The 13,069-nt window shown below is 45.6% G+C and overlaps 1 protein-coding gene across 25 annotated transcripts in view; it reads left to right on the top strand.

Moving 5' to 3' along the window:
- The window catches only part of LOC107319941 (uncharacterized), a 224,946-nt gene that overhangs the window by 187,740 nt on the left and 24,137 nt on the right, over positions 1 to 13,069 (top strand). For 23 of the 25 annotated variants that reach the window (XR_014934795.1, XR_014934796.1, XR_014934798.1 and 20 more), the window contains 6 exons: positions 268 to 388; positions 1,312 to 1,439; positions 1,986 to 2,124; positions 4,336 to 4,530; positions 8,538 to 8,689; positions 11,155 to 11,305. The gene's annotated coding sequence lies outside the window, so the exon portion shown is untranslated. Of the gene's footprint in view, positions 1 to 22; positions 389 to 1,311; positions 1,440 to 1,985; positions 2,125 to 4,026; positions 4,089 to 4,335; positions 4,531 to 8,537; positions 8,690 to 11,154; positions 11,306 to 13,069 lie in introns of those variants that run through there. The other 2 variants (XM_085516784.1, XR_014934800.1) reach the window with 2 other exon arrangements.

Raw genomic sequence — 13,069 nt, 5'->3', positions numbered from 1 at the left:
CAGCCCCGCTGACTTCCCAGGCTTTGTTGCTCAAATACAAACATGTAAAACCAGTGTTAAGCACTGAGAGCTGTGCCAAAGTCGACTGCTGCCGTGTACAATAAAACAGCATGTGGAGGGTTGCTGTTCTAATTGGGCAGCCAGGAACCCCGGCGGACGGCAGGGCTTATTTATTGATTGCTCTTCAGATCAGGAACTGGACGGCACCACAGGGAGCAAGTAAAAGAGGAAAAGTGTTTTAAATACATTGTAAATGCTCTTTTGCAGGATTAATGAGCAGGAAACTGTAACGTGTTAACGGAATGCACAGAAAAGTGAAAGCTGGTAAACCTGCATGGCTTTGCCTTGCACAGGAGAATTCTGCTTCAGTGGAGATGGGGAAATACAGGTGACGATAAATGTCGCTGTACTGCTGGGCCTGTGCAGTCAAATAGAATCTGTTCTTTCACTGAACTTCTCACAAAATTGGAAACTATTAGAAAATATGATGGGAAAATAAATGAATAAAAGAAAGGGGGAGCATTGGAAGAATTGGAAACGTCTTGGCTGCTTATTCCCTCAGGGCTGGCTTGCAAATGGCACAAAATGTGTGCTGTGCTCTATCTCCTGTGGAGCAAAAAGAGCTGAGGGTGCCCAGTGGGGACCATGCTGGGGCAGAGTGGGCTGTCACACCATTTATCTCTTTGCTGAGTGTTTGGATCTTCACCCAAAGGCTTTGCACAGCTCCGCTGTACATTCAAAATGCTGAGGCGGGGGGGAGTGAGACACTGATGCACAGATGTGCAATGGAAGTATTAAAGCCTGTGCTGTCGTTTTAGGAGCGTGTGCTGTTCCCACAGTTTGCCATACTCTTGTAATTATCTGAACACCTGCAGCTTGCCTGCAATTCAGTCCTTCGTGCTTTTTTTTTTTTTCCTGCTGGATCAGCTCGTTTCTAGCTGCCTGTCATATGGGAGACGCTCTCTTCAGTGCTGCAGTTATTGATAGCAGAGCAGTTCTTGAAGGTTGGCAGGAGCTGAGGTGCAATTGCTTTCCTGTGGTTGTGGCTGAAGGAGTCAAATGACAGGCCCAACCTGGGAATAGCACAAGTTTTGAGGAATTTGACAAAGTGATGTCTTGGCATTGATCTGATTAGTTGTAGGATTACTTATAAATGAAGTATAAAGAAAACCAGAGAGAAGTGGGAATTTATCTGTTTAAAGGGCTAACTTCTGCACGAGAAATGAATTTGTCTATGAATCTTGTTTTGTTTCAAAGTGTTTTTGCTTACTGTGTGCTTTCCCTTCCTATTTGTCTATGTGTCACATCCAGTTTGAAATGTGAGCAGCTTGCCACATGGGACGTGTGCTTGGAGATCTGAAGCTGTGGTGGAAAGGGGCCTGGATAGACTCTGGTGGATCTAGACCCAATCCTGCATTGACAGACTGCCACCAAGACCAGTAAGTCAGGCATTCAGCCTTCTGCAGCTTCTGCTGTCTTTTGATGTGTAAGCTGGGGTTGGCATTGTCCTCTGGGAGAGCTGTTGTATGCATGACATGCCTGACTGTGGGTATCTCCTGGGCTATCCACCCAGGAGGCAGCTGCCCAAAAACCACTACATGCTTGGAGATGTGCTTACAGGGCATCTTGGCAGGCTTGAATAGAATGGGCTGGGATGTCTCCACAGGGCTTGAATACTTCAGTGTTGACGTGAGTGCTTCATAGCTGGAGCTCCCTGTTCAGCGCTGCTTAAGAGATCTCTGCTCGTGCTTAGACCACCGAGGGCTTTTTCAAATGAGAGGGCTCTGTTGTTTTTATCCAGTCCTTCTCTGTGTAGAGAGAGGGATTTCTTAAGCACACAAAGGTTTCTGATGCAAGTACTCATTATCCACCACAGTTTGTTACAAATGAATCATAAAGTAAACTTAATGAAACAAAGCACACAAAAGTAGATTGATATTTGACTTGGCTGGGCTTGATGTTTTCTCTTCTATATTTTTTGTCAGTTTGGCAAATACTCCAGGATCTTATCCAGCTTTGTTCCCTCCATGTCATCCCTTTAGAGGTTTTCACAGATCACTGCAAATGAAGGATGAACCGTATGAAATGTGAGACAGACAACGGAGAGGTGAAAGCAGAGGAAAGGTATTATGGTGTATTTTTATTTTGGTCAAAGTCTATTTAACCCGTATGGAGCATCCTGACAAAGAAGTTTTATTTCTAAAGTTGAGTATGGTATTTTCAGGGGTCTCCTCTCTAAGCTGTCAGTTACAGGTATGCTTTTTGCAAGGACTGATGTCTGTGGACAGTCACTGCTTCTGACAGTAGCTTCATGGGTTGGGTGGAAAAGTCAAGTAAAGCTTATAGTAATAGCTATGGAGAAGGACATCTTAAGATGTTTAGCTGGGTCCCAGGACCAGTTTCAACTTGTTGCTTTAGGTTCATCATTGAGAGGATGGTGGTTGTTGAGAGAAGAGATCTAGTGTAAGGATATAAGACATAACCTTATTTTCATTTTTTTTTCTTCCTATCTCATTAAGGAATTGTAATACTTTGTGTAGTGGAGATGGGGTGCGATGGGTGTTGGTGAGCAATGTCCGTGGCTGAGCTAAATGCCATTGAGGGCAGTTGCCATTGTCCATCTGTACCAACCTGTGGGCCATGGGATGTGGATACCCCATTGATGTGTGAGGCTCTTATAGGGCACACCAGGAGCTGAAAGCCTCTGTAACTCCCAGTGCAGCCAGGCTTCCCTTTTCCTTTCTGGGAGGAAAGGGGCAGGAGGGATCTTACTGGGTGGAGAAAAGCAGAAATAAAAGCTATCGGAAAGAGGAATGGAGAGTTATTTTCAGGTCATGTCTGCACTAGCCAACGGTTTTGTCTCCTCTTAAAAGCCAAAAGCTCACTGGAGGCAGTCCTCTGGCAGCAGGAAAGCAGCTTTGGTGAGGCTTTCTTTCTCTGGTTCTCTATCAAAGCAAATCTACTCAGAGCATATCTCACTCCATGGGAAGAAGTAAATAAATCCAACTGGCTCATCTATGGGTGGTTTTCAATACCTTTTAGCAGGAACCTCCCTGCCCAGAACATCACTGCTGCCTGCTGAGTGCAGAAGTGCAGAGTGCCTGGTGCAGACACGGCTCTGCTTTGTGTCCATCTACCCTCGGGGGTTGTGGAATGGCTTGACATAATGTAGGAGTACAGTTCTACAGGGGTGCTGAAGGCTCCGTGCTTGCTTGAAGCTTTTCAAGGGTTTAGTCCCAATCTTAAGCACCTCAGAAAAGTGAATATTTAAGTCCAAACATATCACCTTTGAAATGGATGGAAAAGCCAGCATTGATTTCATAGGATGACTGTGGATATGTTTGATGCTGGTTTGGGTGCATCTGGAGTCCAGGTGATAAAGGCAGGCTCCCGTGTCTCCTAGCTGGAAGAGCATTAGTTTGGTGAAGCCAAGCCTGTAGGACCAAATCCTCTATAGGCAGAAGCAGATGCAGTTGTTAGTGTTTTTGGAAAGCCGGGCCATTAATTATGAATGGAGCATGTGTACTTGCTTACTTGCAGGGGACGTGGAGCATAAGGGTGTCTGCCTTTGTACAAGATGTGCGGGCACACAGTGAAATACAGCAGTAGTTAAATGTTAATGCTCATGATCAGATTTTGGCTGTCTTCCTGCATGACTGTTTGCAGATGTTGGGTTTTGTGTGTTGGTTTTATTTTTTGTGGGCTTTTTTTTTTTTTTTTTTTGTTTGTGTATGTGTGTGTTTGTTTGGTTGGTTTTGGGTTTGGTTTGATTTTCAAAGTCTTGAAGAACAATGATACTGAGAGCTCTCACTGTGAGATTCGAAAGCTCTCTAGATCAGAAAGTAGGAGGAATCATTCAGAAACAAGCCAAATAAAACTCTGCTACCCATTAAAAACTAGAAAACTGATACTTGGAGTGGTCTCTTGCATCAGTGGATGCCTTGCAGTTCATGCATTCGAAAGTCGCTTTTATTGGCATGGACCTGGTGGCTCAGACGAAAGTGTTTCCTTGATGCATTCCCACAGGTGAGCTGGATGTGGCCAGTGAGCAGCCAGCATGTGGAAACTACAGCCTGGCAGGTGTGGAGGTACTGCATAGCCCTTTGGGGAAGAGCAGGGTTGGGACAGAGGGGACATGCTCAGCCTCCATCCGTCTGTGTACAGATGGTTTTCTTCTGCTCTGCTCTTTTCTGAGCAGGAAATTGGCAGAGATCAGGGGCTGAGCACACTGCTGGGCTGCCTTGTGAGGCTCTGGGGACATCTGATGAGATGCATTGTTTTTTCCAAGTTTTTCTCACTTCTGTGTTTTTTCTTCCCCTTTGTATTTGTATCTAGTGACTGCTATCACTGACTTTGAAAGAACTCCTGTTCTGGACTCAGTATGCAGAAGCAAACACCAACTGCACAAAGAGGCAGCATTCCTTGTATGACACCCCCATCATCAAGCCCAGATGCTCTGGTGGAGCGCAGATGTCCCACAGAGGTCCAATCTAATGCGCTGAAGTGACAGAGAATCTGCTGTATCCTCAGGTAAATTGTTCCGGTGGTTAGTTAATTGCCTTAACTGTTCTGCACCAAGAACAATTTTGTCTCTGTAGAAATGCCTTTGGTTTTCAGACACTGCATCTCAAGATGCCTTTGTGTCAGATTAAAGGGCCTCATCCTATTACTCCTGTCTCTGGTTGGCCACTCTCAAGTCACCTCTTCACCTTCCCGGGGACAGACTAAATGGACTGGATGTCTCTGGCTCCCCACTATTTATCAGCCTCCTCCCGTTCTTCTTGCTTCTGCTGCTGAAATATCTCCAATTTCCTCTCAGCTTCCTCTCCAGTTGATGCAACAGGGCTGATGTTGTTAATGTCTTGTACTGTTCTTAAAGACCTCCTGGCTGGTTGCTGAGCCTGGTCCCACCCCGTGCATCCCAAGGCCAAGTTTGTCCTGGGTCTGTCCTGAGCTCTTGGTCCTGCTTTGATGTCTCTGTGAGAGTGTGATGGGGAGTATGGAGAGGGATGCCTTGGGCTCATGATCAGCCTGCTATAACCCAGACGCCTGTGTGCCTCTCATTGGACACCTGTCTCATCAGTGGAAAAGAAAGGTTCTGAGACAGGCAGCTTTGCTGGGCAGGGGGAAAGGGACAAGGGAGCAGGGTGCTGTTTGGACTCTGCTCATACAACGCAGTTCACCTGACTCCAAGTGAGCATAATTGTAGAGACAAAGTAGGAGCAGCCTGAAAATAATGGGGACGGCATAACTTCCAGCTAGAGAGAAAGGGGACTTTATGAGGTCCTGAACCAGTGTCCTTACCTGCTTTGTGCTGTGCTGCAATGTGTGAGCACTCAGCCACTCCAGCCCTGGTTAGAAATGAGAAATTTCAAGGGCTATTGAGCACTCTGTGAATTTTCACAGTGGCTCAGCGCAAAGTTATTTAGCACAGGTGTTTTGGTAATTGTGATGCATTGGGAAAATTCACAGTGCTCAATGGCCCTCAAACTTCCACCTGCTTGGTGTGGTGGTTAAGTATTAGCGCAGTGGATTATAAGATAAAATATGCAGGAGAGAGTTGCTGGCTGCAGGACTTTTTCTGGCGCTGGTGATATTTCTTTGTTATTGTACGAGTGGTTTGTTTATCTGGCATCTATTATGAGGACGGAAAGTTGACTTCAGCTGTGCTTAGAGAGGAGTGTTTCGCACACAGCAAACCTGAGAGGCCCACATTTCCACACAGAGCGGACAGGTGACTTGAGCCATCACCTCCAGCATCCTTGGAGCTCCTGGTCCAGGCTGTGTTGCATGACAAAATGCTCAACCTTGTGTTTTGGGAAGGGGAGGGAGGGAGGAAGGAGGGGCCCCTACCCACACCTCTGAATGTGTGACTGCAGAGGCCCTGAGAGTTTTGTTTTAATTATCGCTTTCCAAGTCACCTCTGCGCTCATGCTGAGGAAGACCTGCTGGGGAGGGGTGTGTGTCCTTTCATGCACAAATGAATAGGCTGGGCTGCTTAGCAGTGATGGGATGTGGAAAAAAGCTAAGCTTATAACTTAAGCAAGCCCTGACCATGCAACATCAAGGTAAGCACATGCACCAAGCTGATGAGATTGGCCAATATTACCAAGTATTTTAAATACAGAAAATATAATTTCTGCTGCAGTTCTGCTGTCTCCTAAGCTGATTTTTCATACTGCTCTTGCAAGCTTTGCTGGCTTCTACTGTGCTGTGGGGTGGGAAGCTTAAAGCACAAAGACCTACAACACTGGATGAGCTTTTTGGCTGCTGTTGTTTGAGGAAGAAAGTGATTTTATTGATTTATTAGGGTTGTGGGGGTTTTTTTAGGTGATGAATGGGTATTAGCAAGGATGCTAGTAGTGCGATTTCCCTCCTTCCACAGCTTTCCTCCCAGATAAGCACACATAGGTGCTCAGCCTCGTTCCACCCACATCTCTCCATATGTTCACAAAGTTCAGTATCTGAAAGCAAAAGGTGATAAACAAGAATATGCTGAAAATCCCAAATCTATGCTGGGAAGAGAGTGGCTGGGTCAGCAGAGAGCCCATCGCTGTGTTCATGCGTGCTGATCTCAGTACAAGGGAGGAGGAGGAAAGCACATCTTAATGCAAGCAGGGATGCAGGCTAAGTGAGAGACGCTGGCAGGGCAAAAGAGTCCCAGCAGTGAGCTCTGCTCCTCTGGGCACAGTTGGGACCTCAGTGATAAAAAGGAAAAACAGAACCATTGAGGCTGTCAGGAGTAAAATGCAGCCACTTGCAAGAGCCTCCCAAAGAGGAGAATTAGACCTGCAGGAAGATTAATGGGAGGATTTTGTTTTGAGCATACTGGAAAAAGTTCAGAATTCCCAATTCTGACAAGATTTCAAGTAGAAATTTCAAATGTCTCTCCCCCTCACATCCTGCTTTCTGGTGTTATTAACATGTAAATTAAGTTCCTTAATAGTAAACAGCATCTGGAGAAGCTCACAAGTGTTGCATAGGGACGGGGTCAGGAGGTGTTCCATTTCTACCATCACTGCTGTTCACTGGGATGGGTGTGCAGTGATGGTCAGAGTGCCTAGGCTGCATTCTCCCACAGTTACTGGCCTGCACAGAGCTGGGATATACGAGGTCCCTCTGGTTCTTACCCAAGGCAGCAGGTAAAGTGCACTGTTGATTCACTGGAATCAGGTTGGGACCTGCACTGCATAGAAACTTTGAATTATTTTAAGGACCCTCAAAAGGGTATTAATACTACTCATGAATAATTAGTTTGTCTTGCTGATGTTCACAAGTAGGTTTTATGCCATTCCTCAGCCAAATGAAGGCTTTCATTTTTCCCAAACAATTAAACTCAAGTTATTGTTAGAAGACTAGTAGCTTGGATTTCACTTTAAGGAGGGCTCCAACTTGTTGCTAACTGCTCAATGCTGATCAGGCTCAGCTCCATTTTGCAAAATGGTTTCTCTGTTATAGTGGAGGCTTGTGTTTCAGCTGTGGGTGTTTCATGGGTGGACTCGTTCCCAGATGGAAAGTGCTTGCAGCTTGTGTGTCTTTGCTGTTTCTAGGAAGAACCATCCCTGAAAGTGAGGGATGCATTGTGCCTTTTTCTCCTACTCTTTGAAAGCTGTCAGTACTAATTTAATTAGTTGTTGCATAATCACAGTTTAGCATTTCCAAGTCTAATGTATTGTAATGTTGTTTATACTGATTTGGTGATTAAGGGCCTTGTCAGAGTCTTTGTTTCTCTGCAAAAGGAAAATGCATTTATCACCCTTATAAAAAAAAAAACAACAACCAAAGCCTTTCTTACTATGCAAATGGGACACAGCAGATTAAAGAGGCTGATTTCACCTGGAAAGGTATTGACAAGGGTTTTCCATAGAATTGCTGTAATTTTTACATGTCTACAGCAGCCATGTGGCACTGGGGCTGTGCCCAGCCTTGGCCTGGTGAGATGAACATGAGGAACAAGTCTCTTCTGCTCAGCCAGGGCACCATGTAACCCCTTCTGTTCTGGGGATCACTCTGTGCTGCTTTATAAGCGTAGCATCGTACCTGAGATAGCTCTGGCAGCAGGCTGTGTTTCTGGTCCTCAAAGGAAGCAGTATGTTTCTTCCACCCTCCTGCTGGAGCCTTAGTTGCAGTTTTCCACAGCTGAGTGAATGACCATGTTTGTGTCTGTCATCAGTTCCCAAGTCTGTTATTTAAATTACGAAGCTCTTTCTTTGCATCAGTGTATGCACAGCAAGTAGCAATCTCTGCATAAAGTCCCAGCAGGCAGTGATTGTCTCCTGAGGAAGGCAGAAGTAAAGACAGCCCACTGTATTGACAGACATATGGCTGAATTCAGATGTGTTCCTGGAACAATTGGGATTGTTTTGAATAAAGTTGCTGTTTAACACTGTTGCAATGGAGCAGAGGTGAGCAAGGTCTTGGAAATTGGGCTGAATTGCCAGCTCAGTTAGAGTGTGGCGTAATAAAATCCAGTGTCATCAGCATGTAAAAACAAACCTAAACCTGAGCAAGTATGGTAATTCTGCTTTGATTTACAGCAATGATAACCAGCAGATACACCAGCTGCCTGGCAGAGGAGCAGACAGAACTCTCCTGGGACTGACTGCAATGTCAGTGTTCCTTGATGGGTCATCGAGGTTTGGATTCTGGTTTGCACTGCACCCTCTTCAAGCATCTCCTCTGGCTGCAGGTAAGGGCGATGCAGTCTCACTGATTGCTGTTGGCTAAATGGTGGGGAAAGGGGGTGTGGGGAGCTGCACCCAGAGTCATCAGTCATGGTATAGAGTCACAAAGTCATGTAGTTGTTTGAGTTGGAAGGTACCTTTAAAGGTCACGTAGTCCAACCACCCTCCAATGAACAGAGACATCTACAGCTGGATCAGTGTGCTCAGAGCATGGTCCAGCCAAATGAGGCAGGAAAAAGAAGGGTTTTATTATAATAATTATTTTATTTCTTATTTCTAAGATAGTTTTTTCATTCCCTCTCTCTCCCATCCCCTCCCCCAGGGATAAATTCACAGCAGTCAATACAATGGTTTCAGTTTTGTGGGATTCTCTAACACAAAATCTGGCTCCTGCAGATTAAGTTAAACCAAGTTAAACTCGCCAGTGGTAGTTTCTATATGCTTCTCCAAGGAGCCTCTGAACAAGAGGCACATCTTAGCATAATGAGTTTAAACACAAACAGTTATTATTTCTAAATAAGTACATGCTATTAAGTGCTATCTAACTTCTATAGAAAATATGAAAACATCGGATGAAAAACATTATAAAAGGCTGAACTCTCACCTGGGAAGTAGCACATAATGTAAATCAATAGAGTTGCATTTCTTTACTGCTTTATTGACTCACAAACACACAGCTTGTAAGAGTCCTTCAGGATCCTTCCTCCTTCCCAACCCTATTTTATTTCCAAATACTGCTAAAGGAATGTTTTTTCTCTCAAGGTAATCGCATAACTTCCTTCTGTTTCACACTCAAAAAGCACCCATGTGAGTCAATAGAGCACAGAGCATGTTTAGATTATCTCTTACCCTTCTCTAATGATGTTCAGCAGATCAGTCGCTGCGGGAGTCATTTCTTTCTTCTCCCCCCCTTTATAAAGGATCTTGATCTTTCTCTAAGGGGAATGACCTTGACTTGGTAGCACAGCTAAACTGGGAAAGCTGTTTTGCTATTCAAACTGAATTTAGGCAAGCTAAATAAACAGTAGGCATAAGAACAAATCTCCTCCCTTAAATGAAGGTAGGATATTAAGACCTGGCTTTGTCATGATTACAGTCTAATACAGTTCGCTGGGAGGCACTGAACCTAGAGGCTGTGTCTCTAACCTTCACTGTTCCATTAATCTCTGTGCAAACTCTTCCTTTTGGCATATGTTTTGAGCACACCATGAATTTCAAACTTAGATGGCGAGATCAATCAGAGGGACCTGACTGGCTCTTTGGAAAACACAAATAGTGCATTTAATATATATATTTTTTAATACAAACACAAAACAAGTCAGTAGCACCACATTTTAATCATTCAGGCTTGACTGGAAAGCCTCCAAGCACCAGCTGAGCTTAAAAATACCAACCAAACCAACAATAACAACAAAAACCAACCATAAAGCCCCACACACTTTGATAAGAACCAACCGGGAATGAGATTTTCTTTTTCTTCCCTTAGTTTCAAAAAGAACAACAACAACAACAAAACAATTTGAAGAATTGGCAAGAGAACAAATTGAACTATCATGGCCGGTTGTAAGGGCCGTGCTTCGGCTCTGGAGAAAAGATTCATAAATATTCATTTACCTGGGGAAACATGAAAAACAGGATTAGACTTATTCATGGGAGTTCATCTTCAGGGTCAATGCTGGGGTGAGAGAGCCAAGACAGGCAAATTGCAGTTTTATAATGTGTTTCCTGGGACAGGCAAGATCTGCAGTCTCTCTTAAAAACAAAAAGGAACAAAAAGGGACAAAAAAAAAAAAAAAACACCCTCAACCCTCAGAAGACAATGAAAAAGGATTTTCATTTCTTTACACAGCAGAGGTGCTGCATACAGATGCGGCCTGTGGGCAGTGCACACCCACCTGCACCCCAACAACTGCGTCATGGGCAGGGCTGGCTCTGGCCACCTGTCCCCTGGTGGGCACCAGGCTGTCCCCATAGACTGCAGAACTGCTCCCTGTGATCATTTTGCCCTTTGTATGAATCTGTTCGCCCTGGGACATGGGAGAGTCCCCTCCGTGCTGCTGGGAGTATCCCATAGACAGCTGGATGTTGATGGGATCGGTGCCTGCAGCACAATCCAGCCCTGTTCTGTAGTGGAGTTTTTACCTTAGGAAAATGCTCTGTGGTTTTGAAGCTGGCAGCTTCTTCCCAGAGTCCTTACCCTTTGTGTGAGAGCACAGTGGGGAGCTAATGCAGTCACAAGGCAGATAGATAAAATAGGAAGGACCCAGGATGCTTCCAGGACCAGCCCCCACCTTAGCAGGGGAAAAGAAAGGGTTGTGACCTCTGGCAAAGCAGCCAGGAGCAGGAAGGCTTCCATATGTCACCTATCCACCAGTGAGATGAACAGAAGTGAGTCTTAGGGAAATGTAGCCAGGTCCAGATGATAACTCAATATTCAGGGCATGGAGTCACTCACTTCTGCTTCTTCCAGGGGATGTCCTCTGCTTGCTCCTGCATCCTTTGATTGCCTGTTTAGAAGGTGGCACTGTCTGCTGCCAAAGGGGATGTGTGATACCTCAGCACAGTGGGTCTCTGCCTTGGAGCTGGATGGCTATGTGTTGCCTTGAGACACGGTGATACTGGTAAGCAGTTTTGTGTGACCCCCTGTGCTCATATTAATAGAGAAGTACAGCATGAGTGCATGCAGTGTGTATTAGGATATCTTGCTGTTTAATGACCACTAGCAACAACCAAAAAATCTGATCTCCTCTTAGTCACCCTCGGCAGCACATTATGTTTATCTCACTTTAATGCTGCTAAAGCAAGTGGATAAGTGATTTTGGTGACTTTATCCATCACTGTTGTAGGATATGTGCAACATTTGTTACTCCTGCCTAGCCCTGTGGTGGCCAGGAGATGGGAGATGGGGAAATGCGTCTGGAGAGTCTTGCTGGAATCTGCACAGGTTTTTTGGACAAATTTGGCACAAACTAAGCTGAATTTAGGAAAAAAAATATATTAGGTATAAATATTTTCTGCTTTGCTGTAAGCAACTAGACCACAGAAGCAAATTGGTTTGTCTGCAGGACCCAGCTCTTAAATATCAGCTTTCCTGGCTCTGGTGGGAAATGCTTTGCTTTGTGGTTATGGGAATGCTCTAATGCTGCCTTGCATTTGGTCTGTTCTATGTCTGTAGAGTCACTGCCTCCGTCTTTTCAGTTACTGCTGTCATCTCTGGTGTCTTCTATTGTGCCAGAGTAAATAGCTCTTAGTATAAGCACCAGTGGCTGAGGGGAAATTGGACTTTCTCTGAGCCTTCTGTGCATGGCTCTCTGTTTGCTGATTGTTATCTAGACCAAGCAGGATTCTGACAAACAAAGGCAGGAAAAGATGCTCTCTCATTACCTGAGCATTTGTGCCCTCTGTGTTGTTGTCTTCAGTGGGCTGGCTTACAAAGATACAATCAGAGTGCTTTAATACAGTGAGTGAGGAATTCCATCCCCCCAGGCCAGATTTCATTGAACAGCTCTGATCTTGATGCCAGGGGAAGGCAGAGTTGCGGGATAGGCTGTGCAGTGGCTTTGCTCCCTTGCCATGAACACTCACAATGCTGGAAAGTCCAACCAGCCCCAGCCAAACAGAGCCAAAACATTTATTTATAAGAGGACTTACAGCTCTGCTCTGCACTGGGTCACCCTGAACCTGCCCTTTATTCCAGCCCCCACATCCCATGGCTCAGATGTTTTGGTACCAGATCTGAGCAGATTGTGGGGCCTTCCCTCCCCACTCTGTGCTCACTGCAGTCTTGTGCAGTTCTCTTTTTCTTGCTCCTTGAACACCAGCAGCCAGGGCAGCGCAGCTGTCTATAGCAGTGATGAACAGTGAGTGGCATCTCCTCTCCCGGCAGCGGGCTGCCTTGCTTTCTTCCCCTCTCCTTCGATAAAAAGTGACAAGTGCTCCTTCACGGAGCGCTGCAATCAAAGGCGCTGCTCGAAGGGAGCTGACAGTCGGCTGCGAGCTGGTTTACCCGGGGACTGCTTAAATAGAGTTCACATCCTGCCCAGCTCTCCCTCGTGTGACCGTGTTTTGCACCCTTTCTGATGATACCACAGCTTATCTCATTGTGCCTTTATCTGAATAATCAGCTCAGGCGCTTCTAATTCTCTCAGAAGGATTGCTGTAGCTCTGCAAAGCTTTCTAAGATGTGGCACGAGGTGCATCGTACAGCTTCGTGCTGTGATCTGCCCCCCCCCAGCACCCTGCTCATGGCCAGGATCATGCGTAAGTGGATTTTCCAGACATTTCAGGCAGCACTGGTGTTGATTTAGCCCTGGCACAGGTAACCACAGGCACCCTTAGCAGGAGGATTGCACCTCGAAGGTTGTGCTGGGGGCACCTCCACTGGA

Source organism: Coturnix japonica, chromosome 15, assembly GCF_054131305.1.
Source record: "Coturnix japonica strain WE chromosome 15, WE-NBRP24, whole genome shotgun sequence".
Lineage (NCBI taxonomy): Eukaryota > Metazoa > Chordata > Aves > Galliformes > Phasianidae > Coturnix > Coturnix japonica.
This window is presented reverse-complemented; position numbering and strand designations above follow the sequence as displayed.